This window comes from Ursus arctos, unplaced genomic scaffold, assembly GCF_023065955.2.
Source record: "Ursus arctos isolate Adak ecotype North America unplaced genomic scaffold, UrsArc2.0 scaffold_8, whole genome shotgun sequence".
Taxonomy (NCBI): Eukaryota; Metazoa; Chordata; class Mammalia; order Carnivora; family Ursidae; genus Ursus; species Ursus arctos.
The window spans coordinates 28,538,868-28,565,746 of NW_026623100.1; the positions used below are offsets into that span (position 1 = coordinate 28,538,868).

General features: G+C 45.2%; 1 protein-coding gene and 1 long non-coding RNA gene across 7 annotated transcripts in view; one reads left to right on the top strand and one right to left on the bottom strand.

The window, feature by feature from the left end:
* The window catches only part of LOC113245130 (uncharacterized), a 64,517-nt gene extending 50,347 nt beyond the window's left edge, over positions 1 to 14,170 (bottom strand). Inside the window, exons 1-5 of one of the 3 annotated variants that reach the window (XR_007190773.2) lie at positions 13,967 to 14,170; positions 13,617 to 13,785; positions 12,820 to 12,951; positions 6,447 to 12,570; positions 3,810 to 4,044 (exon numbers count right to left, since the gene is read on the bottom strand). This is a non-coding gene — a long non-coding RNA (uncharacterized LOC113245130). Of the gene's footprint in view, positions 1 to 3,809; positions 4,045 to 6,446; positions 12,952 to 13,616 lie in introns of those variants that run through there. The other 2 variants (XR_008958143.1, XR_008958144.1) reach the window with 2 other exon arrangements.
* The window catches only part of B3GNT2 (UDP-GlcNAc:betaGal beta-1,3-N-acetylglucosaminyltransferase 2), a 28,198-nt gene continuing 14,604 nt past the window's right edge, over positions 13,286 to 26,879 (top strand). The window contains exons 1-2 of one of the 4 annotated variants that reach the window (XM_026485008.4): positions 13,297 to 13,536; positions 16,405 to 16,462. The gene's annotated coding sequence lies outside the window, so the exon portion shown is untranslated. Of the gene's footprint in view, positions 13,537 to 14,271; positions 14,411 to 16,404; positions 16,463 to 16,517; positions 25,549 to 26,879 lie in introns of those variants that run through there. The other 3 variants (XM_026484998.4, XM_026485016.4, XM_044377857.3) reach the window with 3 other exon arrangements.

Sequence of the window (26,879 nt, forward strand, 5' to 3'; positions counted from 1 at the left end):
AAAAATATTCCATGCTCATGGATCGGAAGAATTAACATAGTTAAAATGTCCATGCTACCCAGAGCAATCTACACTTTCAATGCTATCCCGATCAAAATACCAATGACATTTTTCAAAGAACTGGAACAAATAGTCCTTAAATTTGTATGGAACCAGAAAAGGCCCCGAATCGCCAAGGAATTGTTGAAAGGGAAAAACAAAGCCGGGGGCATCACAATGCCGGATTTCAAGCTGTACTACAAAGCTGTGATCACAAAGACAGCATGGTACTGACACAAAAACAGACACACAGACCAATGGAACAGAATAGAGAACCCAGAAATGGACCCTCGGCTCTTTGGGCAACTAATCTTTGATAAAGCAGGAAAAAACACCTGGTGGAAAAAAGACAGTCTCTTCAATAAATGGTGCTGGGAAAATTGGACAGCTACATGCAAAAGAATGAAACTTGACCACTCTCTCACACCATACACAAAGATAAACTCCAAATGGATGAAAGATCTCGATGTGAGACAGGAATCCATCAAAATCCTAGAGGAGAACATAGGCAGCAACCTCTACAACATCGGCCAAAGCAACCTTTTTCATGATACATCCCCAAAGGCAAGAGAAACAAAAGATAAAATGAATTTATGGGACTTCATCAAGATTAAAAGTTTCTGCACAGCCAAGGAAACAGTCAGAAAAACTAAGAGGCAGCCCACGGAATGGGAGAATATATTTGCAAATGATACTACAGATAAAAGACTGGTATCCAAGATCTACAAGGAACTTCTCAAACGCAATACACGAGAAACAAATAAACAAATCATAAAATGGGCAGAAGATATGAACAGACACTTTTCCAATGATGACATAGAAATGGCTAACAGACACATGAAAAAATGTTCAAAATCATTAGCCATCAGGGAAATTCAAATCAAAACCACACTAAGATACCACCTTACGCCAGTTAGAATGGCAAAAATTGACAAGGCAAGAAACAACAATTCCTGGAGAGGATGTGGAGAAAGGGTATCCCTCCTACATTGTTGGTGGGAATGCAAGTTGGTACAACCACTTTGGAAAATAGTGTGGAGGTCCCTTAAAAAGTTAAAAATTGAGCTACCCTATGATCCAGCCATTGCACTACTGGGTATTTACCCAAAGACACAGACGTAGTGAAGAGAAGGGCCATATGCACCCCAATGTTCATAGCAGCATTGTCCACAATAGCTAAATCGTGAAAGGAACCGAGATGCCCTTCAACAGATGACTGGATTAAGAAGATGTGGTCCATATATACAATGGAATATTATTCAGCTATCAAAAAGAACGATTTCTCAACATTTGCTGCAACATGGATGGCACTGGAGGAGATAATGCTAAGTGAAATAAGTCAAGCAGAGAAAGAGAATTATCATATGGTTTCTCTCATCTATGGAACATAAGAACTAGGAAGATTGGTAGGGGAAGAAAGGGATAAAGAAAGGGGGTTAATCAGAAGGGGGAATGAAGCATGAGAGACTATGGACTATGAGAAACAAACCGAGGGCTTCAGAGGGGAGGGGGTGGGGGAATGGGATAGGCTGGTGATGGGGAGCAAGGAGGGCACGTATTGCATGGTGCACTGGGTGTTATACGCAACTAATCAATCATCAAACTTTACATCAAAAACCAGGGATGTACTGTATGGTGACTAACATTATATAATAAAAAAACATTAAAAAAAAGTAGCTAGGAGTGGGGGGTGGTGGGACAGAGCAGCGCAGGGAGGCAGAATAATACGTTATTTTAGTATTTTCAGGGAGACAGAGAAAAAAATCATGCAAATATCTCTACCCCCCACCTCTTTTTATTTTGCAAAGCCTTTCTTTGTCAAAATCTCAATTTTGGATTATACCCTTGTTGACTGTGTCTGTTTAAGATCTAGATAAAGGCTTGTTTGTTGGACCTGTCGTATCCATAATTGCTCAAACTGCTCGTTTTGATTTTCTTATTGTGTAGACTGTGCTGGGAAGCTTGGCAGGAAGCACACTGTGGAAATGTGGAACTGGACAGCTTAATGTGTGTCATTTGGGAAATTCAGCAGATGCCAGGGCTTAGCAGGCTCTCAGCTTGTTCAAGACTAATCCTGGGGATTTTCATTCTTGTGGGCATCGTGCCCCTTAAGTCTGAGGGCTTAGGTCCCATCCAAAATCAGTCCACACAGCCACCTCCCAGCTGTCCCACTCTTAAAAACTAGGCTGGTAGCTGACAAAGGCTCTCCTATCACTTCCTAAGGAAGTGGAAGGGTAGTGAGATCATTGGGTTCCAGAGATGGTCCTGGTACAGGCTGATATGCAATGTTTTCACTGGACATGAGTGTGGACTCCTAGTTGGTTTCTAGGAAACGTGTGGGACTACAAATGCAACATACATCCCCCCTATAGTGGATGACATGTTGTGCCCTCCAGATGCCCCTCCAAGATTGAAGCACTTGTTTCCCCATCTACTGGGAGGGTTGACAGCAGCCACTGTCTGCTGAGTCACTTTCTGAGACTTCTCCTCTGCTGAAAAGAGCCACCTTGCCCACGATCATGTTCCCCTTCCCAAGGGCTCACATCTAGTATCTGGTTGATGCAGGAGTAAAAAGGCCCAGCTTTGTCACCCCAATTTGGGACAACTCTGAGACATCCCAGCACCAGAGCTCCCTAAAAGATCACGTAGGCTTTTCTTTTCCCTCTCCCTTCCTTTTTCCTTTTCCTTTCCCTTCCCTTTTCTTTTATCTTTCCCTTCCCTTCCCTTTCTTCTTTCCTTTTCTTTTTCCTTTCCTTTCCTTTCTCACTTTCTTTTTCTTTTTTAAAGTAGGCTCTATGCCCAAATGGGACCCAAACTTACGACCCCTCGATCCATAGTCATATGTTCCACTGACTGAGCCAGCCAGGCACCCCCTTTCTGAAATGTTTGATTGTCAAGATTCTTCCAGAAAGTTTCCTGGTGACCCAAACTCTTTTTTCTGACTTCTAATGATCATTAATTTGATTTTGGCTGATCAGTTAAACTTGGCTTCCTCTTTCTACAGCTTCATGGGCACAAAGTTTCTAGAGTTAATGAAATCCAAAAATGTCTCTGTGCAGCTGGGGGGTGGAGGGAGGGTGACTCCTAAAGGGTACTGCCTCAGGAAAACCATGTCCTGGAATGGCTTTAGATGAGAAGTGAAGGAAATGTGATGAAAAGGATTTCAATTTGCAGAGGAACATGGGCTTAAGCCTAATGTTTGGCTCAGAAGACTATACTAATTTTTAGAAAAATGCATCCTCTCCTATCTGCAGTTGATTTTGAAATGCCAGTTTGTAGCTGTCCTAGTTTGGTGCTGAAGAAACTGCCCAGCATGGTAGTGGGTGGGAGCCCCTTCTTTCTCCCACTTGCCTCTATTTCTCTCCACCTACACACTGTTTCCTTTTTTTTTTTTTTTTTTTTTTTTTGCTAGTTGAGGTAAAATTTGTAAACAGTAAAGTGCACAAATTCAAGGTATACAGTGTGGGGGTGCCTGTGGGGTGGCTCAGTCGGTTAAGCATCTGCCTTTGGCTCAGGTCATGATCCCAGGGTGCTGGGGTGGAGCCCCACATCAGGCTCCCTGCTCAGCAGAAAGTCTGCTTTTCCTTTGGACCTTCCCCCCTCTTGTGCTCTCTCTCTCTCAAATAAATAAATAAAATCTAAAAAAAAAAAAGTGTACACTGTGGTAAATTTTGACAATGATGTGCTCCCATGCAGCCATCATTCCAATCAACAGACGAAACATTTCTCTCATCTCAGAAAGTTCACTTACACCTCTTTTCATTTAATTCTCTTCTTATCCCTGAGGCAACTGGTGTTCTGATTTCTATCACCATAGGTTAGTTTTTACCTGTTCTTGTGCTTCATGTATATTCTTTTGTGTATGGCTTCTTTCACTCAACATGTTTTGAGATTTGTCCACCTTGTTACATGCATCCTGCTTCTCTTTTAAGACTATTCATGGGCGTGCTGGTTTTTTGCCTTAAGCATCTTTGCCGCAAGCATTTCCTCCATATGAGTTATTGGCTGTAAGACAATTTTGACATAAAAGATAAAATGGCAAAAAATAAAAGAGGGACATTCATTAAAAAGAACATAATGAAACTTGGAAAATGAGTAGATTTAAAAGACTTTATTGCAGGGGCGCCTGGGTGGTGCAGTCGTTAAGCGTCTGCCTTCGGCTCAGGGTGTGATCCTGGCGTTATGGGATCGAGCCCCACATCAGGCTCCTCCGCTGGGAGTCTGCTGCTTCCTCTCCCACTCCCCCTGCTTGTGTTCCCTCTCTCACTGGCTGTCTCTATCTCTGTCAAGTAAATAAATAAAAATCTTTTAAAAATTTTTTAAAAATTAAAAAAAAGACTTTATTGCAAAATACGAAATACTTGAATACATTCAAAATGTATAATGTTGATTCATGGCAATAGTGCACCAATAACTGATTTTATTTTGTAGATTGTACCTAAGTAGTTGTCTTCGAAGTCTTTCATTCATATTATACTTTCATTTGTTTTGCTTGTTGATTTGTTTCCCTGTTTGGCATCACACTTTTTCTTTTTTTGTTAAAATTTCTTCCTTCATTAAGAGAGGTATCAGATTCCAAATACTAGGATGTTTATCTGTAACTGGGCTTTGTATTGTGTTGTGAAAGCTTTTTGATACTGCTGTTTGTTCTTGGCATATTGTCACTTGTCCAATGATAGATGTTCCAGAGTTCTAGGGAAATGTGGATTCAAAACTCTATGCTACCATATAGACCATTATGCTATTCTGAAAGCTAAGATTTACATCATATAAAAATGTGAGGACTACCTCGAGAAATGAAACCAAACTGTCGACCAGTTGATGAAACCAAACTGTCAAACAAACCAGAGTGTCAACCAATTCCTTTTTTAAAGATTTTATTTATTTATTTAAGAGAGAGAGAGAGAGAGAGAGAGAGGAGAGGGGCAGAGAGGAAGGGAGAGGGACAAGCAGACTCCATGCTGAGCACCAACCCCCATGCAGGGCTTTATCCCATGACCCCGAGATCATGACCTAAGCTAAAACCAAGAGTCAGCCACTTAGCCAACTGAGCCACCCAGGTGCCCCCTAAGACTTTATTTTTTTAAGTAATCTATATACCCAATGTGGGGCTCCAACTTAAAACACCGAGATCAAGAATTGCATGCTCTACCAACTGAGCCAGCCAGGCACCCCTACTTTTTAATCTTTCATGGCAAAATGGCCTTAATGCTACTTAGTTATTTGACCAAAATGCTCACAGCAAAGATGTCTACAGCAAAGACACTTACAGTGAAAGTAACTAGAACCATCTGCGGGGTCCATTGTTCTCTGATTTCTCTGTCATGCTTAAGGAAAAGGCCCTGCCCCTCCTGAGGATGGTTTTGCTATGACACATCTTGCCAAGTGAGTTTCATCAGTCACTGGGTCCTAAAAAGACCAAGCAAGTGGCTCCTCCCAGGTATAGCCAATTGATCTTCCTGTTCTCAATGGTGATGGTGATTAATGATATCTGAACACTTTGGAATAAAGATAGAGTAGCAATTCCTCTTGTAGGCTCCCACGACAAATGTTAATAATCCCCAGGGTTCTATGCCAAGATACCACCTGTACTTCATCCTGATGAGGACTTGGGCCCACTGTCAAAGCCAAAGGTGAAACAAACTTATTAAGCACCAGGTATCTATAGGCACTTGGTCATAAATGACCTTATTTTCCCTTCTTGGGAAGTCTTCGAGATAGATTTTACTATACCTATGAGGACACATAGAGTGGGATTTGAACTTGGGTTTGTAGATTTCCATACCATATTTGTGCCCACCACTAGCCAAGACTTAGGCTCCTGAATCCATCTGAGGTGGCACATGCCTATGTGAAGATGACAGACCTCACGGTTATACCCATATCTGGATGGCTGCACAACTGGGGAGGACTTGGAGCCTAGCATACTTTCTTTCTCAATAAGAGCCAACTGGAGTTGGCAGATGAGTCTTCATTTTTCAGAAATGTTCTCTGTTCTCCTTAGCCAGGCAGCTTTGACCTTTGGTAAAGGCCAGCAGATCTTTGTTATGCCGCTTGCAAATCATTGTTTTGTAACAGTTGTGTTTACAGCTGAGATGGTTTCCAGACCTGGAGTAGCCGGCAGGATGATGCCAGCAATGAGGCATTAGGTTCTCTAATAGGCTTATGCCCTGATAATCATATTAATGGCACTGTCTCATGCTTGATGCGGCAATTATGGGCCTCTCCTCTTGAATGTAATTTTGCAGTTTGATAATCATTATAAGTATGATTTTGCATTTCTCTTTAATGAGAGTTCCATTCCCCAAACAATATTATGACCCTCATAGAGATGGCTGTTTGTGCCCCTTCAAATTACTGATCTTATACACCATCACAATGCCATACACAGGCTGGACTTTACTCACCTAGGAATTCTGAGTTCTTCTAGCATCAGGATTCTGTGGGAGATGGAGCAAATCCCTTGGGAATCATAACACTGGTTTGTGGTATCCGCATCTGACAATGAGGTTTTATGTTCTTCTGCTGTTGCGAAGTCAAAGTAATCTTGGGGTAAAGGATCTGCTTTAGGAGCCAGGTGATTTTTAACCTGTGACTTGATTGACCAACATTCAAGAGATTATCTCTAGTATCAGGTGTTTGGCCTCCCAAAATCTACTTTTTGGACCTTCTTTTTCTCATTTGTAAGTTCCAAGGGATTTGGACTGGAGTTCCAAGAATTCCAGTGCCAAGATTCCACACTTTCCATCAGTAATTAATGTTTTAGCCATTGACAGAGGTGGCTGTTGTTTTTATGGCCCCAACTGGGACTGATTAACAGACTCGCTCCTTCTGAAGCAACCTAAGTCCATAGTATATACAAGATTTAGGGATTTCTGCTGCGATGCTGCCTGTGTATGCTTGCCCCTCGAGCATGATGGGATCTTTTCCAGGTCTGTGGGGAAGGGAGGAGGGAACTACAGGGCTTGGGCACCAAACAGACCATGGCACTAGCTACTGAGGAAGAAGGCCTTCATTCTGAACCATGCCCAGAGGGCTGCAGGAATTGGCTCCTGTGGCTCCAATACAACCATGGAGGTCGAAGCCAGCTCTGGGCTTGCAGGTCTCAGGCTCGAGGGTGGCAGCTCCATGGGGTCTGTATCCGAATGGTGGGTTGATGGGTGCTCCTGGACAATGAAGCAGAGGCAGTAAAGAGCAAAGGAGGCAGGTGTGGGAGCTGGTGTCGGGCTTTGGTTCAGTGGACATGGGGCCCCCCAGGCTGGCTGGGTACAGTGAGACAAACAGCAGCAAGAGGGGCATCCGGGATTGCTTGTTCAAAAGCCTGCAGTCTGGCTGGGCAACAATACTAGTCATTTCTTCACCAGGCAAACAGGTGACAAGGGAGACCCAAACATGAGAGGCCCAGAGCAAAGCACATAAGATTTGCTCTGTAGCCTAGGCTGCCCAACCATGTGGGGGGAGTGCCAGACTATGACTGAGAAGGTGTATGACTATAGGGGTGACAACAGGTTGGGCATTAGGGGTGCCAAAAGAGCATCTGTGACCTAGAAGCTTTAATTGTGGAGCCATGTCAGACTGTCAGATTGATAGTGTTTGCAGCCACAAAGGCACGAGCACTTGCCAATATTCTTCTCACCTTCAGTGAGCAGTCTGGGAGCCTTTTACCCCACCTTCTCCAGGAAGCCTCCCAGACTTTCCGAAGTCTGGTTAATTGTTCTCTTTTCTGATCTCAGAGCTCTTACTGTCTGTACCTTACAATTTAGCACTTAATCAGACACAGCTGTGCATTCCTCTCTAATTGTTTTGTGTGTGTTTGTCCTATCTCTGGGCAAGATTACAGCTTGCTTTAGAGCAGAGACTTGCAATCTTTTTGGGGAGGGCTCCTGGGAGAGATATGGATGTATGTGAGGGAGTTCTGGACAAGGGAAATCACTCATATCCCTAAAAGTGATTTACAGTTTAGAAAGTGCTTTTTTTTTTTTTAAACTAATTTCTACACCCAACATGGGGCTCAAGCTCACGACCCCAAGATCAAGAGTCACATGCTCCACCAACTGAGCTGCCAGGTGCCCCTAGAAAGTGCTTTTACTTAAGTTATCTTCTCACTCCTTATAATTGTCCTGAGAGGTGTGTGTGTTTTAGCATCTACAGACAATGAAACTGAGACAGAAGAGGTCAACAATCTGCCTGAGGAAGAAACAAGGTGAGTAGCAGCAGTGAGATAAGCCTGGGATTCCTGACTCATGGCCAGAGTCCCAAAGGAGCTCATGTGTTGACAGCAAAGTCCCTAGTGGAGAAGAGGGGGAAGGAGAAAGGAGGCCTCCACATGCCTTTCCCTGATGGAAATCTTGGGGTGAAACAAGTGAGGGGGATGTGGCCTTGGTTTACACAGCTACCAGCTCAAGCTTCATAGAGACCACTCATTTCTCTTTTCATTATCATTCTCTCATGGATCTTCTATCCACCATCAGGCATAATCCTCTGCTCTTCCTGGCATCTGACCTCCTACCCTTACTCACTCCCACCCTTCAAATCTTTTTATTTAATCCTCTGGGACAGAGGCTTCAACAAGCAAACTGAATTGATGATTGCTCCATCCATCCATCCATCCATCCATCCTTAAGCTCTAATCAGAATGAAATCCCCACCTTCTTTGCTTTCCCTGAAGCTCTAGGAGATGAAGATGCTTTTTCACCTCTGTGTCCCCCAGGGCTGAGAGCTGGGGTTAGTCCCCTCTCTGATCATTTCTCCTCCACCTCTTGTAAACACTCTTGTTCCTCCACTCTTGAGGTTGCTGCCTAGCCATATTCCCTCTTCCCTTCTGGTGGTTCCCATCTTCTGACCTCCTGGTCACTCCTTCTTCCTCACTTTCTTAAGACTTCAGCTCCCAGCTCCATGGCTTTCACACCATGACCTTGACTTCGATTCCTGCCCATATCGTCCTGGGTGGCTTCACTGCCCACATGGATGACCTATCCAGTACCCTACCTCTCAGTCCCCTGGCCTCATATTCCCCAGTGACTTTCTCCTCTACTCTCCCTTATCATATCCTGGCTTTGTCATGATCTTAAACCTGTCCACCTCCCGGACCACTAACTTAAGCATCCAGATCGCTGACCCAAGTCAGCAACCTCCTCTTCTTCCAACATGATTAAACATTGACTCCTTTGACACCTCCAGCCCATTGACTTCTGTCCTTTCTCTTGTATCATTCATCATGTCAACCTCACTTTTGCCAAGGTTCTTAATTCCTTAGCAAAAGGAATTTGCTCCTCTGCCCTAGGAATTCCCTCACCTGAGCCTGCACCAGAGCAGACACCTGAGCTCTGCTGGACGAAATCACACAGTGGGGCCAAAGGGTACCTTAAAAGTTCACACCACCAACCTCAAGTAGGTTGCCATGCTGACTTAATCATCTGGCCATTTCTCAACCTTCTCACTTTCTGCAATAACTCTGTCACACCTTCTCCACTTTCTTCAAATCTGTCATCTCTCCCTGCCCCAACCCTAGCCTCCTGTATGTCACAGAGCAAGATAAAGTCATCCTGTGGAAGGATTCAATGTCCTATACCAAACCTGCCTGGTTCAGTCCTCCTCCAACTTCCTCCCTCCTGTTATAACAGAGGAGGTAGCCTCTGGCATGAGGTTAGATTTTCCACCCATACTCTGGTTCCATCCTCTCCCATGGTCACAGGAACCTTTATTGTCCATTGTCCTTTCACTGCTATACCTTCATCTTCCTCTTCTCTATAGGATCCTCCCCATCTGCATTTAAACACACTCAAGTAATTCTATCCCAAACCCACTGCTGACATAACATTCCTCTGCAGCTGTTTCTCTCTCTGACCCTTCAAACCTTTCTGTCTGCATGAAGTACCTTTCTTCATTTCTTCACCTCTCACTCACTCCTCAATCCACTCCAGTCTATCTCTTCACCCTTCACTATACCAGTAACTGCTCCGTGAAACTCCCAGTGACACCAAGGTCAGTCAATCCAGTGGACGTTATTTAGTCCTCATTTCCCTTGGGTCTCTCAGCCATTTTGAGTGTGTTGACTACTGCCTCCTTAAGACATGTTCTTTCCCTGGGACACCCCTATGTCCCCAAGCTCCTAGTTTTCTTCCTGCCTCTCTGGCAGCTCCTCCACTTCATCTGTAGATAGTTTTCCGGTCCAGCTCTACACTCTCCTAGGAGACCACCTTATTCTCCTGGCTTTATTACCACCTCTACTTACTACTTCAGTTTCAGCCTCTCCTCAGAGCACCAGACCCTACAACCAACGTCCTATTCAACATACCCACTTGGACATCTCACAGGCACTGCAGACCCACTGCAGACCCACCTTGACCAAATGTGAACCTTGGGAACGTTTTCTTAATTCTCTTCCCTGAGGGTGCCCCAACTGAGAAAATGGCACCACCGTCCATCTGGTTGAAGAAGCAGAGAACTGGGAGTTTTCCTTGATTCCTCCCTAGTTAAGCAATCACCAAGTCTTGTTGGTATTCTTCTCTCCATTTGCTTTACCACTTGGATAAACAGCCCTTTCATTTATATTTTGGCAAGAGCCTCCTAACTATCTCTCAACTCCCTTTCTCCCTTTTCCCTATTCCTTCTTCACATTGTGGTCAGAGTGATCTTACTGAAAATGGTATTCTAGACCCTGCAGAACGTAGCCCCTGCCTACCTCTCCAACTTCTTCCTCAACCACATCCCCTTTGTAGTATAAACCAGCCAGAACTCTGTTCCATTCTTTTCTTTGCCTGAGTAAATCCTGCTCACCCTTCAGAGCTCAACTCAAATGTCACCTCCTCTTGGACTCCCCCACATGGTCCCACTACCTTGTACTTCTGCAATTGTCATTATATAATTGACAGTGCATTGAATTGTGAAGCTGTCTCTCTCCAGCTAAACTGGGAGCTCCAAGAGAGAAGAGTTTGTCTGTCATGTTTACCACTCCAGTGTCAATACATATTTGTTAAATAAATAAATAATACATCTTTACCTACTGATGATGGACCCAGGCCCCAACCCAAGAGTAAAGACTACAGCCAAGTCAGTGTGGAACTTAGCGTTGAGTAATTCCCCCAAAGGAACAGTGTTAGCTGTTACAGATACACTCCCAGCTGCATTAATTAATGGCAGGATGGAGAGAATGCCCTTATTTTTAAATTTCAGGGCCTGAACAGCTACAAAGGACACAATCTTAATTTCCTTGTTGGATCCCAACTTACGCTGCAGCAGTTCCTTTACTAAAAACTCCTTAGCAGGCAGTCCCTGAAAGTATGTCTGTGGCTACTGGGTGTCTACTTAAAGGGAAGACACACGTGCATAGAAACAATATGTCAATCTGACGGCCCAGAAAAATCTTCAGATGTCAGTCTTGTCCCACCACAGCGTTTAATCACAACAGCAGCCTAGAGATATCTTTATTTAACCCAAGGAACACGGACTCAGGATTAATTATTTTTATGCAGAATGAAAGCATAGGCTTTCCTTTTTATTAATTTATACTTTCTCTAGAGTTCAAGAATTTCTAAATTCTGTATTTCTTTAAAAAATGTTTTATTAGCTTTCTAAATTATGACAGTTAATACAACTGGAAAAATACAAAATTCAGAGTCAGTATAAGGGTATAAAATTCATTTCCCTCCTTCCCACACTCCAATTCCACATTTGGGATAACGGTGGTTAGCAGTCAGTGTGCATCCTTTTTGTTTTTCTGTGAACATACAAAATCCAACTTGTTTCTTGGACTTTTATGTTTCAGTCTTAGGAGAATCATGTGATCAACATAAAAACAAAAAGGTCTGCAGGCTGAAAATCAAAACTTTCCCAGATGACTCTGAACGCCTGTTTCTAAAAGAGTGCACCCACGTGTCTCAGTGCATCAAGCAGCAAAGTATTCTTTTGGTCGGAACTGGGATAAGAGTAAGGGCCCACAGTCGAGAGGGCTGAACTCCTAGGTGCCTGAAATCCCTACATTTGCATTTCCTTCCCCTTAGGCTAATTCCGCCTCAAAAAGCCTTCTGAAAAATGCAAATATTTGAGGGTGGAGTGTCCTTAACTGCTGGGTCTGGTTGTGTAAAGGGGATCTCTCTTCCTGAAGAGACAAGGACCTAGCGAGGGAGGTGCTTTCTGATGGGCCTCTGGCCAGGCTTGCCACGGAGCAAGCGCGTGACGAGCTGGCTGCTCTGGGCCTTTCAGACCTGTGCAACCTCCCCATCCGGTTGCGCTAGGCTTACCTGGGGCCCCCAAAGTTGGGCCCAGAGGCTGGGACTCACCTTAGAATGTAGTGCTCTGGCGAGCCAGCGGGGGCGCTAGGCTAAGAAGGGTGCGTCTGTGGTTCCAGGTGTTTCGGCTGGTGGGCGTCGTAGTGGGGAGCCGGAGGTGTGTGTGTCAGAATTCAGCCATTTAGGCTGCTCCTAGGTGTCCGCCCTGCCCCTTTGGGCAGCGGCGCGGGTTGGAGGCGCAGCGTCTGGACACCTTGCACTTCTGGCTTCCAAGACGCGCGTGGGACCTCGAGGAAATTCTCTGCAAGACACCACAAGGAGGAGAGCTAAAACTTCCCCCTCACCAGTTCCTGGGCGGCTTTATAAATTCGAAGATTGGGTGGCAGTGCCAAGTAGGGCACCACTGTAGGCCTTGGGCTCTAGGGCGTTATTTGGGGATCTAAGAGGTGGCGGCAAGTAACGGGTGGGCAGAGAGCAATGGTCACGTCCTACTTTGGCCCTGGTTCCCCCTTCCCCAGTGGAACTCTGGGTTTTGCAAGGGCGCACGCACCCGAACACTGGCACGCCGGCCAGACGGTCTAGGCCCAGTCACAAACTGGTTCTGGCCAGAAAAGGTCACTGGAGTTCTACCCAGGCTCTGTGTTTAGTCCTCCAACATTAGGCGCACCGCAAGAGGGGTGACCTGCAGTTGGAGAGATTTAGGTTAGACCGGGGTTGGAATACGGTCGAACTGTCCTGTTCTTCCGAGGGGGTCTACTTCCTGGGGTCCCCGTCCCCCAGTTTAACCCTTTACTTTCCACGTGTGGACTTGGGGCCCCCGGCGGGTCTCTGGAAGCTAGAAGGAGCACTAGCCTGGGCGAATCTTAGGCGCAAACTGGCAGACAGGCTGGAGCTCGGCCTTCCCCAAACTTGGGGCGCCGGGCTGCGGGCCCCGCTGGGCGGTGACGTGAGGGGTGGTGCCGGGCCTGATTGGCGCGCCAGGCGGGGGCGAAGGCGGGGCCCGACCCGGGCGCCCAGAGGCGGCGGCGGCGCCGGGAGCTGGAGCCGGGAGTGAGAGGCGCAGTAGCGCTGGCGGCAACAAGTGCAGGAGACGAGCCGTGCCGGTGACTTCCCTGCCGACGACACCACCCGGCCGCCCCTCGCGGAGCACCGTATGGAGCGGGAGCGGCGGCGCTCGCCGGGCTAAGCCGCGCCGAGCGGCCGGGACGTGGATGCGGCCGGGATCTCCCGCCCCCGCCCCGCTGAGCAGGAGCTGCTCCCGGACAAGGTAGGGCCGGGGCGGGTGTGCACCCCCGCCCCCTCCCGCCCCTCTTCCCCTCCCCCACCGTCTCCCCCAGCCCTCTCCACCTCCTTTCTATCTCTGCTTGCTGCTCCCCCTGCTCCGCACCGACTCCTGTCCCTCGCAGTCCCGTTCCTCGCCGGTTCCGGCTTCGTACCGGCGCGCCACAGGAGGAAAACGTTCCTGGGAGGCTCCCGCCGCATTTAGGCGTCCCCCCTTCCCTCCAGCTTCCTTACCCTAGAGGAAGAGGATAACAAAACCAGCAGCAGCATGTCTTTTTAGTCTCTTGCCCTGTTCCACCCCCACCCCCACGGGGCCCTGGGACATCCCCCCTCCTCGCTGCACCCCAACTTCCGGGGGAGCCCGCGCGGGGGTGATGCAGGCATTGGGAAGGGGCGTCTGGGGCCGGCGTCCTCACCTGGCTTCCACCGGCGTTTTGAGTAGGGGGCCATGCGTGATTTTTCACTCTCACTCCCTCACCCCACCCTCGCACTGCGCTGGTCTCGGTTGCCGCATGGGGAGATCAGGTGTTTTGTGAGCCAAGGAGCCACCAGCCGCCGCTCCCCACCCCCATCTGCCTGCCACTGCCACCTCCGAGTCCCCAAAGGCTGGTTTCTGTGAAACTTAGGGAGAACCTTTCAATTTGACCTCTAAAAAATTGTTCCACGCCGCCGGCGTTGAATGATTAACCAGGCTACTTGTCTGAGACCTGGGGAGGGGGATGGGTGGGTGCTGCCCGGAGCGCGTAAGACAGGCCTTTGCAAAACACCTCGCTAGAAGGGTGGGCGTGGGGACGCTCGGTGGGACCCGCCGACGGAGATCCAAGAGGTAGTCCCGGCACGGCAGGCGGACCCTTCTGGAGGTAATAAAAATCAAGTCACCTTAATATCCAGGCCACGGTGTTTTGCACTTAGGACCGGGGAGCCCCAGAATCCATTATCTCCCTACAAGTGTCGGGGCGTGAAAGCCTTATCTCTGAAATTAATACTTTTTTAAGCCTGGGTTGGCGAGGAGGCTCTATCTCCTGCTTAAAACTCAGGGATGGTGTGTTTGTCTCTGCTCCCCTATCCCCCATGGTCTCGTGAACCTTCCCAATTTCGTAGAAAGATAGTTTAGAACGATTATACCATGTTCTCCTGCCCCTCCCTTGTTGGAGCCTTGCTGTAGATTGCACAGATTGCTAAACCAGTTGGTGAATATGGGCGTCTACTTGTTACAACAAATTCTTCCGGTGTATTTTGCCTCGGGAGGTGGCCAGCAGAGTCAGGATCGGGACTAGGAAGGAGGGGGGATCCGAGCCTAACCCAGTCTGAGGGCTTTAGAGCCGAGCTGTCTCCTGGTCGCGCTCAGGCGGATCTGACAGTTTACCCTGGTGGGAGGACGGGCTTGGGCGGTCACTTCTTCCCACTGCCCTAGTTCTCACTTCTTTCTTTTGAATAGAGGTTATTAAGCCTGGTGGAATTTGGGAGAGTGTTACACACACAGCCCTGTGCTCCTAAAACAGATTAGATTTTAAGACGAGGGAAGTGCAGATCCCTATAGAATTCTCTACATGAGTAAACCTTCCCCCCCTGCCCAGCTTTGCAAATGTCTGTATCTTTGGATCTAATGTTTTGAAATTACTTTTTCAGTTTGAAGTATTGCTTTTCCCATTGGCCATCTCCCAACCTCAGGGGCTCACGACTCTTCATTTCATGTGTGTTGATGAAAGGCCTAATTCTCCATTAAAGTTCAAGTTCCCACCCTCACTGTTCACTGGTCTTGAATCTGCCACATACTGTTCAGTGACCTCGGGCAGGTTGTTGATCATCCCAGCCTTACTTTCCATACCGGGTTTTGGGGACGGCAGCTCCTGGTCTACGAGATTGTTTTTGAGGACAGATAGGATAATGTTTGTCAAACTCCTGGCTCTGCATCATGGGAAATAAGAAGTGCTTAATGAGTGGTGGTCATTGTGTAATCCGTATAGAAGTTCCTCTAGGCATCAATTTCCCCTTACCAAATACAGTAATGGGAACCATTTAGATTGGTCTGAGACTGAAATCTGCCAGATTTGGCAGAGGCAGATAAAGTTTTTAAAATCCAAGAAATGAAGTAATCTATTGATGAAAATGAACATAATATGCTTGTAAAAATTATGATTTTTCTTTCTGGGTTTCTGATGAATAGCTGAGTAATGGCTTGTAGTTTTGAAGAGTTCCTTGTTTAAAAAAACACAATTTAGATTTCTCCAATTCTGAGATACTACAGTTTTGCTAAAATAGGAAAGTGGAACTGATAATTCATGGTTGATTTTTTACTATACAATTTGTTCAAATGTGTGCCTTTTTAATTTTTTAAATTTTTAAATTTTTTATTATTTTTTAAATTTTATTTATTGGAGAGAGAATGAGAAAGCACAAGCAGGGGGAGGCGGAGGGAGAGGGAGAAGAGCAGACTCCCTGCTGAGCAGGCAGCCTGCCAGTTTGTGAACCAGTGGACTGACTGCCTGCCAGAGGAAGGACTCCATCCCTGGACCTTGGGATCATGACTTGAGCCAAAGGTAGACGTTTAACTGACGTAGCCACCCAGGGGCCCCCAAAAGTGTGCCTTTTTTAGAGGTACACTGGAAAAAAAGGATTTCTGTTAGGAAATAAAGAAATCTTAAAAAAAAAAAAGGATCATTCTGCTTTACGTGATGCATTGTTGGTACAAAGCTAAGATGTTCTGGATAGAAATGCATGAGGCTTTTCAGCTGATGCAGGATAAGAGAAAAGATGAGTCCACTGTTTCTTAAAGAAACTTTGAAACTTTAAGTTTTAATGTTTTCTGGTAATGCTGTTTTTTTGTGTTGTTTCTTTTTAAACCATAATTTAGGGATCCTGACCCGGTGCTGTGAATGTGCCTGAAGCGTACTCTGTTCTTAACATACTGGGTCAGTGCTTTTAATTCTTTCTCACTTGCTTAATAGCCACAATATTTGACTTTGCTTAGTTTTTTTTGACAGTTTTATTGGGCAGTTTGTTAAAGACTTTAACAATTAATAAATGCCAACGGTTGCTTTTATAAACATTAAGATTCTTGCACCTGGGATAATATTTGGTTATATAATCTATTGCAACATGCCCAATTGTGTATAAGTTACAAATACTGGAAAATTCTCATAAAGGCCTTTTGGTCTTATATGCAAATGCTCAGAGGGAACTAAAATCATTTCAGTCAATTGCCTGGCAATTTTAGTGTATACAGAACGTTAAAACACGAATTAAACTGGGCTCTGACGATTTGAAAGTTGGGTTTCCTGGCTGACCTAATCAAAAGCACCCAGTAAGGACCACAGCACATATAGCCAACAGGTGTGTAGGTACAGCTGTCTCCCCCCCCCCCCCCCAGCAAAGGTGGGATAGCTGTTAACTAGGTGCTTGCCAAAGATGTCTCCAGATTGCAGGATAAATACATTCCTCTCTCTCTGGAGAGGCAATTACCGCTTGAATAAGAGGTATATGTGTGTGGTATAAGACTTTAAGAGAATTGATGTAATGATTTCATCATCACCTGGTGATGAGGCTTTGCTAGTCTGAACAGAACTTCTGTGGGAAGAACTTGTACTTGATGGAGAATTTGTTATTAGGGCATATGTGGTACAATTACTTCACTGCTGGAAAAAGTTAATTGTACCAGTTTTCTATATGCTAGAACCCATATAGAGATTTTGCACTTACTGTGAGTTGCCACTACTGGAACTTTATGTTCTTTGCCCATCAGCTTTATCTCCTTGCCTTTCTTAATTTTTGTAACAAAATTCAAATTTCCATTTTTTTTTAAAAAGTAGACTCTATGCCCAGCATGGGGCTCGAACTCACAATCCTGAGATCAAGAGTCTCACGCTCTACTGACTGAGCCAGCCAGCCAATGTTAGCATTGTTGATAAAGTTATAACATGTCTTGAAATATTTTGTGTAATTTTAGCTTTAGGTATTTCCATAGATAATGTTGTTACAAATTATTTTCTGTACATCTGTGAACATTCCCTTAAAGCAGGGTTTAAAATTGTATTCTGATGTGGCTACAGAGGGGAAATTCCCAGTAGCCAGGAAATTGATACTTTCTACTTTTCATTCTGTGGCATTTAAGAACAGGTTTATTGTTCCAGTGTTTTCACTCTGATGTGATTAGGATGTACGTTGCTTACCAGAATACTTGAAAAAAACGATTATCCGAGGGAATCAATTCTAGAGTGTGGCTAGATTCTGTCAGAGTGGTGGTTTAGTGGTTAAGAGTATGAACTTGGAGTCAATCAAATGAGGAATATTTTTTTTTAACTTGACGTATAGCATGCAGTAAAGTGTGAAGTGTCCTAGTATTGTGTGCAGCTCCTGAATGTATATCCAGCACCCCGCTCAAGAAGTAAACATTTTCAGTACCCCAGAAGGTGCCTGTGCCCCTTTCTAGGCAGTATCCACCCTCTAGAGTGAACTTTCATATCATCTTAGAAGTGACTCCTTTCATGTAGATTGGTTTTGCCTGTTCTTGAACCTAATAGAAGTGGAATTAAAGAATCATACTGTGTATAGTCTTTTGTGAAACAGAGCTGGTTTTGAGTTGGTGTTTGCCACTGTGTGACTGTCGTTACTGTGACTAAGTTACTTAACCTCTCTGAGCCTCAGTTTCTTCATTTGTGAAATGAGGGAGATGAAACTCCATCTCACATTTACTAAGAAGATTAATGTGGTCATATACCTAAAATATCTAGCACTGTGCTTGACATGCGGTTTCCTTGTTCCCCTTTTATTTCTTTAAAAAGGTGATAACTAAAGGGGCACCTGGGTGGCTCAGTTGGTTTAGTGTCCAACTCTTGGTTTCAAGCTCAGGTCATGATCTCATGGGTCGTGAGATTGAGCCACACTCAGCAGGAGTCTGCTTGAGATTCTCTCCCTCTGCCCCCTCCTCCAACTCACACATGTATGGTCTCTCTCTCAGAATACATAAATAAATCTTTAAAAAAAAAAGTGGCAACTAAAGCAATTATATCTTCCTTGTGTTAATATGCTATTTCACTATAAAAGTTATGTTGGTCTTTTACTGAAAGTTAGAAGCCAAGTCTTTGTTGATTCAACATTTTGTTGATGTAGCTTTCAGCTTAAATCAGACATATTATGTCTTGATAACTGATCTCCTATTATTTTTTCAAAAATTTATTTTGTTTTGGAGAGTGAGAGAGAGAGGGAGAAAGAGAGAGGGTGCACTTGTGGGTGGAGGGGGGAGGGGCAGAGGAAGAGGGAGAGGGAGAGAATCTCAAGTGGATTCCACATGACCTGAGCTGAAATCGAGAGTCAGATGCTTAACGGACTGGGCCACACAGGCACCCCTCCTGTTATTTTTAATTGACATTTTCTCTATAAGTCATGAAATGACAGTCATTGAAATATGTCCCATTTAGAGCCAATCAGTCACTTGCTGTCACCTGCATGGTATAAGCTAGGGTGCAGTGGTGACAGTTTACACTTGATTATGAAATCTATGGAAGAATTTAGGCAAGAGGGAATGGTCAGTGCCTGGGGTATCCAGAACAATGTTCACTGCTTTATGTTTTGGGAAATAGTTATTTCAGAAATGAAAGCGCAGGGCCAGTTGTTAGGCTCAGACCATTGCGTGCCCCGACAAACCTTTTCAAACATTTGCTACTATGATCTCCCTCTGTAAGTAGTAGTATATGTTCCGTGGTCTCATGTTCCCAGTGTTTTGGTGGGCTTTTTGGATACTTTCTATTTTTGGAGCCATTCTTTAACTCTAACTCGGGTGGTACTGTGACATTCTTTCTAAGAGACTTTTTTCTTATGATGTTTATTTAGGGGAAAAAAATCAAGGTAAGGTAAAGGAAAAAAAAATTAATTTCACCATCTCCTAACACTGTAGCTACTCTTAACTTGGTTTGAGTCCTTCTAGGTTCTTTTCTCTGCATCTGTACATCTCTAGAATGGGCTTAGGAAAAACACATTGCCGATACTTTAGGCAAATTTAAAATGGATTGTATGGCCTGCCTAGAGATATACCTGGCTGAGAGGTCATGAGGCTTTGAAGGCTTGGGTTCCAATCCATCGCCACTCTGGCCCTGCTTGTGGCTGTACCATTGTCAGGAGTGCTGGGCATGCAGTCCCCCAACATTCCCATCAGGATCCCTGTCTTCCAGATTACAGTAGCTGAGAGAGAAAACCTGTCCTTGGGACCTCCTCCCCCTAAGACCTCAAGATGGTATATAATCAGAGGAGCATTTTATCCCCTTAGCCAGTGTGCATTAATTGAGCACTTACTCTATGCCTGGCACTGTGCTTGGCCCCATGTGTATTCCTAGATGGGTCAGGCACAGTTCTGCCCTCGAGTTACCAGTCTGTGGAAACTCTAACCTAGAACTGATGGAAGAGTGCTCTCGTAGAGGTGCGAATAATGTGCAGTTTGGGGGTCAGCCAAGAAAGGCTTCCTGAGGAAGTAGTGTTTGGGCTTAGCCTTAATGGATGAATTAATAACTTTTCGGAGGGCAGAGGCAGGTACTGCAGGTTTGTGGCAGTGTGTCAGGGAAATAGCAGGTGATCCCGCGGGTTGGGAGGTCAGGGTGTTTCAGAAGGGGTAATAGGACACAGTGCAACCCCAGTGACCATGCAGAGAAGTGGCACTGGATAGTTATGGAGGTCGGGGAGCCATGAAAAGTTCCTGCAGATGGGATGTGGTGATGTGTCCGGGTCAGGCTTGCATTTAGTAAGATGAGCTTGAGCCTGACAGGTAGATGCAAGGCAGGTGTGATCGTGGGCCTGGGTCATTTTACAGCCTTCTGACGGAGAACTGTTTCCCATTTGCCCCTCAGTCTATTCTCCGAAAGAAGGTGGAGGAATATTTAAAAACTGAAATTATATATTTCTCTACTCAGAAACCTTTAGTAGCTCCTACTCTCAGACTAAAGTCAGACTAAAGCCAGGGTTCTTCTGTCACCTCCCAGGCTCTTGGTTCAGTTTACTGTCACCACACTGGTCTCTGCGCTCTCCTGCCTCCGGAGAGCAGTGGCATGTTGCAATGGCCGTTCCCTCTTCCTGCCCTGCTTCTGCCATCTTCTTTCTGAGAAGAGAGGTTTTGTCTGACTGTTCTTACCCTTATTATCTGTACTGTCCTTTTTATTTTGTCTGAGTTCTTATCAACGTTACGATAATCGGCCATAACTTTATTCTCAGTTGTCTGTTTTAAACACTGCTCAGTTAAGCATAGTGCTTCATAATTGTTGAATCTGGTCACTTCATCAATCTTTCTGGAGGAAAACTCAGTGCCCAAACCAGGCCAGGGATGGTACAGGATTAAAGTGTATCTGTGTGATTTATTTGAAAGAGAGTGAGAGATAAAAAGACTCAAGTTGGTGGGGTGGGATTTGGAAGTCAGTACGGGGAAGTGCGAAGGGGGTGACCTACAGATAAGGAACATTGGGGATCTTTGTTTAACATGTAGGACACTGGAGGCTGTCGTGGTGTCTCAGAGGGTCCAGGGGTTGGGAGCAAGGGAAGACCCAGCAACAAGCTTGAGCCCAGAATTGTGGAGAGCACCTATTTTGGGGCATGAGGCCAGGAGCGAAGCTGCGAAGATGCAGAATGAGGAAGAGAATCCGGGTTCAGTGGTCTTGAATTTGGGGCGGGGGCAGTGTTAGGTGCCCTAGGAAGTCAGGAGAGGCCAAGGACTATGAAAATTCTAGAGGATGAAGGGAATTGGGAAGGTCCGGGCACAACAAGGAGCAGAACCTTTTCAGGATGTTGACAGAGAAGGGAAAGAGGGCCTTGTGCCTGGATCTACTGGGAGGGTGAAGGAGAATGGAGATCTGCCCTTGTTACGGACCCCAGGGGGCCATCTAGCACTGTCACAGAGGACAGTGATCTTCGGAGGCCTGGGAAGTGACTTGCTGTTAAGGTGAGAGTGGTCCATGTGGAGAACTTGAAGTAAATTTTGGCTCGAAGAGCTGACTTTAACAAAAAACAAAAAAAACAAAAAACAAAACAAAACAACAACAACAAAACCCTTTGTAACCATGGCAACCCACTTAGCTTCTTTTGCCTCCCCCACCCCCGCAAAATAGGAAAAAACCTGCACAGCTAACCTCACATGTTGATTGTTTAAATCCAGTGCAGTCATGAATATGAAAGCGTTAACCCTCCAGTAAGGTTGTTTCTATGGACCATAAACTTGCTAAGGTTTTTAATTTGTGCTTCAGAATTATGTTGTTTTTTATTTTCTTTGGAAAGCACTTAACATCCAAATGCTTCTCTGAAATGCTTCTTTTGAGTCTTGATCAGAGAGTAACACAATTGTGTTAAAAAAACAAAACAGAACAAAATAAAACCTTCAAGTCTGGCTTTAGATTATTCATTGGGATGCCTAGTGATGTTTTCAGAATCAAATATGTTTGTTTAGCATTCAAAGGGTCTAATTGGGTTTGTTACAAATACCATCTTTTCTAAATATTTAACATTTGGAACTAAAGAAGTATATTTTACATTCTTTATTTTATGGCTGAATTTGATGTTTGTTTATTAGGAATTTATATAGCTTTTATTCTTAAAGTAAATGAAATGCATCCATTTTATTTCTTCTCTTCACCACATAAGGAATTATTTTCTTCAAATGAACTTAAAATATCTCTCATGAATACTCCTATTTTTAACCGAATGTTTCTCTCTTTTGAATTTTTTTCCCTTAAGGTTCTGATGGATCCTTAAAAAAAAAATCCTCTTTATCATGGAAATTTTGAAACCTGTACAGATGGAGAGTGATAGAAAGAAGCATCAGGTGGCTGTCACTGGTTCCAGCCTGATGGCCTCTCTGTTTTCATCCTTACCCAACGCATGAGTAGGAGGCTGTGTGGGCACCACCCCGGATGGCAGGGCAGGTCCTGCTGGACCTCCAGGTCACCAGTTGGAGAAGTAGAAACTATGGGAGTGTTTGGGACCCCCCCCCCATGGGGAGGGAGAAGTGAGGAGAGGGTGAACACCGGGGGACACACAAATTGCTATAGTCCCTGATATTTCCAAGTAGGTGATAGCCTATGACATGTGAAGGTGACATTCACAGACATACTTAAAATTAGATGATTTAAGCTGCTTGGTAAAAGAGGCCCCGTTTCTAAGCTGCTCTGTCCTGTGCTCATATATTGAGCAAACATAATCTCTTTTATTTTGGCAACATAAATTTTCCTTGGCAGGTGGCCAAAGAAAGAAGTGTTACCATTTCATCTCTTTAAATATGCGGACATAAGTCTTGGTTGAACAGCCCCCTTTTAATAGAACGTTTGGATAAAAGGCCAGAATGTCAGTTTTGAGGATATGTATTTTCAATCTGTACAATTTATTTTGATATTTGAAAAAGCAACTTAAAAACAATCCTTAAGCTTCTTTTAGTAACTTCTTGAAATTTGCCGTTTGAGGAAGGGAAAAGAGGCAGGAAAGGGAAAGGAATCTAGGAGAAGAGAACTGGCGGGGGGGAGGGGGGGTGGGGAGCACTTTGCTTGTTTGGTACCCTATTCTGAAGTTGCCACCCTAGGGTCACTCGTCACTAGAAAGGGTGCCTTCTGGGATGAGGATGGGCCCTGACTCTGGAGGAGAGGTGGCATCCCAGGGGGAGCCCAGTTTCACTGGATACTCAGTATGTGTGAGGAACGGTGGCTGGCACTCAGTGGTTGGGGTGCTTTCACCTCGTGGTTTCAGCACACGGTGGGGGTGCCTTGGTCCCGCCTCCCTCAGGGTTGAGGAGAGTGGGATCTTGGCTCATCTGGAACCGTTTGGGCTGGGAAGTATTGCTGGGGGTGAGGGGTGGGTTCTGGGTAACTAGCGCTTGGTATTCCTTTTGGGAGGTTCCAGTTTTGGGGGAATCCCGAGTGCTGGGAGGGAAGATTAAGTACAGGGCACTGAGGGAATAGATGGTGTCCTCATGGAGGAGGTGGTGGCATTTGAACCTGGGTCTTCAAGACTAGGATTGAGAAGGAGGAGAATGGACATTTCAGGCTGAGGGAAGCTAGCATGAGCAGAGGTGTTAGAGGGGAGGGCAGGAGTTGTACTTACGGGGTACAGGTCCCCAGGAGTTCTCTGGGAGGGGATTTTGAGGGCAGCATACTTGGCTCTAGGATCAGGTCTTTGTGAGAGTGCTTAATGAGGATGGGGGTGCCTACCTCCCCTGTACCTGACCGTGCGAACCATGCAGCTCCAATGCTTGTCTTCAGGTTTGGAAGCAATGAGGGTGTGAACCCGTCTGGCTTCCCAGTTCCTGCCAGTCTCCTTCCCTTCACTCTCCATTTTGGGAACCTTAGGCCAGTTTTGGAAGCAGTTGACATTTCTGCAAAATGAGGATACCTCAAGAACCATTTCACAGGACTGAGTACCCAGTTGGGCCCTTGGCATGCTTCCTGGCATGTGGACGAGCCCTCCGTGAATGGGTAGGGGCTGGTATGCACTCGTTAGTCTTGTTACAAGGAGTGTCTCTGGTACCTCCATCCCATTCCTTCATTTCTTGTCTCCCCTCCCCCCACAAGGTATTAGCTCTGTCGAGTCCTTATATTTTAATACAACATTGTTTAAATCTCTGCACATGCCAGATCTGCACAACTTTCTATGATTTTCATGCATGTTTTTAGAACAGTGCGTCAGGCAGTTAACTCAAGGCTGCTCTGAGTGAGTATGACTGGAGTCCTGGAGGCTGAGGCATGGTACGTCATGCTCCTTGCTGTCACCTTCATTGTAACTAAGGGCAGGTGCTCTTTACGAAAATGTGTCACTGGGAACCTTCATTCTGACAGTCAAGAAATTGAGTCTTTGAAGGCAGTTTATTAAATTACTTAAGATAAACACAATGAATGGGGTGCCTGGGTGGCTTAGTCATTAAGCGTCTGCCTTCGGCTCAGGTCATGATCCCAGAGTCCTGGGATCCAGCCCCGCATCGGGCTCCCTGGTCAGCGGGAAGCCTGCTTCTCCCTCTCCCACTCCCCCTGCTTGTGTTCCCTCTCTCTCACTGTGTCTTTCTGTCAAATAAATCTTTAAAAAAAAAAAAAAAGATAAACACAATTAATGTCATTGCTGTTGATTTAAATATTAAAGTTACAAAAGAAGTCTAATATGCTATATGCAGTCTCAGTTTGCAGCATGTTGAAACAATGTTTTTTTGATTTGGGGAGGTTATATTTTTATTTTAGAAGGAAGACAAATAGAAACTTTTATTTTACAGGAAATTGATGGACATGATCTCAAATTCTACATTTTGTAGGGTCCAGAATTGCCAAATTTAATAAAATTGGGAAGGGCAGTGGTTGATTTGAAAGTTTGTCTGTGGAGCTTGTGGGAAGTGACATAGATAAATCTCTGTGCCAGAGAAAATGGAAAATTGGATTTGACTGTCCAGGTGCTTAATATTAAAGGATTGTTTTAAAATAAAGTTCTGGGGCACCTGGGTGGCTCAGTCATTAGGCGTCTGCCTTCGGCTCGGGGCATGATCCCGAGGTTCTGGGATCGAGCCCCACATCAGGCTCCTCCGCGGGAGCCTGCTTCTTCCTCTCCCACTCCCCCTGCTTGTGTTCCCTCTCTCGCTGGCTGTCTCTGTCAAATAAATAAATAAAATCTTTTTTTTCTTTTTAAATAAATAAATAAAATTAAAAAGTTCTTCTGTTTGTGGTCAGTTATCACAACCCATGGAATTAAGTGGTGGGGAATGACTTAATTTTGAAAATCTATTTTAAAACTTTGACGAGTGTCAACTTTTAATTTTGTTAAAAGTTAGTCTTGAGGTGAAATTTTCATGAATTTTTACTATGTAAAAATGGCAGTAATCTCTTTCCTAATACTTCTACAAAAATATTGTCTCTTACTGATTTCATTAGCTTTTCTTTATAAGTATCTGTAGACAAAAGGAGGCCACAGAGCAGGCACCAAATTACTCCCCCCATCTCTTTACATCAAGATTGCCAAGCCATGCTGACGGCCTGCTTATTTCCAGAAGCATTTATACAAGGTCAGTTTGATAACTTAGTTTACATAGTGGGATTCTTTTCTAGTCCAGTACTGTAATTTATGCTTGTTCATTTTTATTAATTTGTAATTGCCCTCCAACCCTTGGGCCTATGTTTGTTTATAGATTTATTTAATCATATTAGACTGTTTCCTGAGATGTTTTTAGGTTATGTGCTGTATTGAGATGACACCTGTTAATGCTTCCGTGATGTGATGGCTGAGGGGTAAGGCATTGAGGGGGAAAGCACTGGAATTGGAAAAGGCTTAGGGCCATTAGGAAGAGGAGTGGCCTGGACTGACAAATAGCCAGGGACCAGGTACTGGACTCTGGGGAGCGCTGGAGATGGGGTCTGTGTGGAATTATTCAACAATGACCTGTTTAGAGTAATGCTGACTCTTGATCAAAAAGATCAAAAAAATAAAAATTTTAGTTAGCCCTTGTTTCCTTTTTTTTTTTTTTTTTTTTAAGATTTTATGTATTTATTTGTCAGAGACAGCAAGCTAGTGCGCACAAGCAGGGGAAGCTGCAGGCAGAGGGAGAAGCAGGCTCCTGTTGTCCTTGTTCCTTTACTGGTCCTCCTCGTCCTCAGATTCGTTGCCTGAAGTATCAATATATTGTCTGAGCGGCAGGCACGAGAGATAAAGAAATGAATGTGGATATGGCCCAGCCCCTGTCCTTGGGGCCCCCCACATCCTGTGGGTGTGTCAGACTTGTTAACAACAAGTGTGGATAAGTCAGATAAATGTGTGTGTTCAGTGTTCCCGCAGCAAAGGGGAAGTAATACAGACACACCCGGGAGAGGGGCTCAGGGATGGCGCCACTCCGGCCGCGCTGGTGTGCTTGGCCTTTTTGCCTTTTGCTTATTTCTGTTGAAGGCCTAGAGCGGGAGCTGCAGACTGTGAGGAAAAGCCCTTGTCACTCACAGTAACTCTCACTGCTGGGACACACCGGCCTGACTCTCTGCGCGAGGCGGGGAGTCGGCTCGGCTGAGATTCTGGGCCTCCTGGTACCTTGGTTTCCTCATCTGTAAATGTGGTGATTGGAGTCGATGAGCTCTCAAGCCCTGGAGAGGAAATTCTTATGGCTTCTTTCTGGTAACAAACTTGGTCTGTGATCTGTGCGTGTGGAATGTGTGTGCTTGTGATGGAGAAAATCAGTAAAAGGGTGAGATGGTAGGGTTTGTGGCCAACATTGACTCTTTGGTCATCTTTTCTGACACGGGCTGGGGTCTCTTCCTCTTCTGTCTGGGGGAGCTGACTTGTGGGCCAGCTCTGCCCTGACCTGTAGCAGGGTGCAGGGCTGTGCTGGGATCCCCTCCCTTCAGGCTGTGC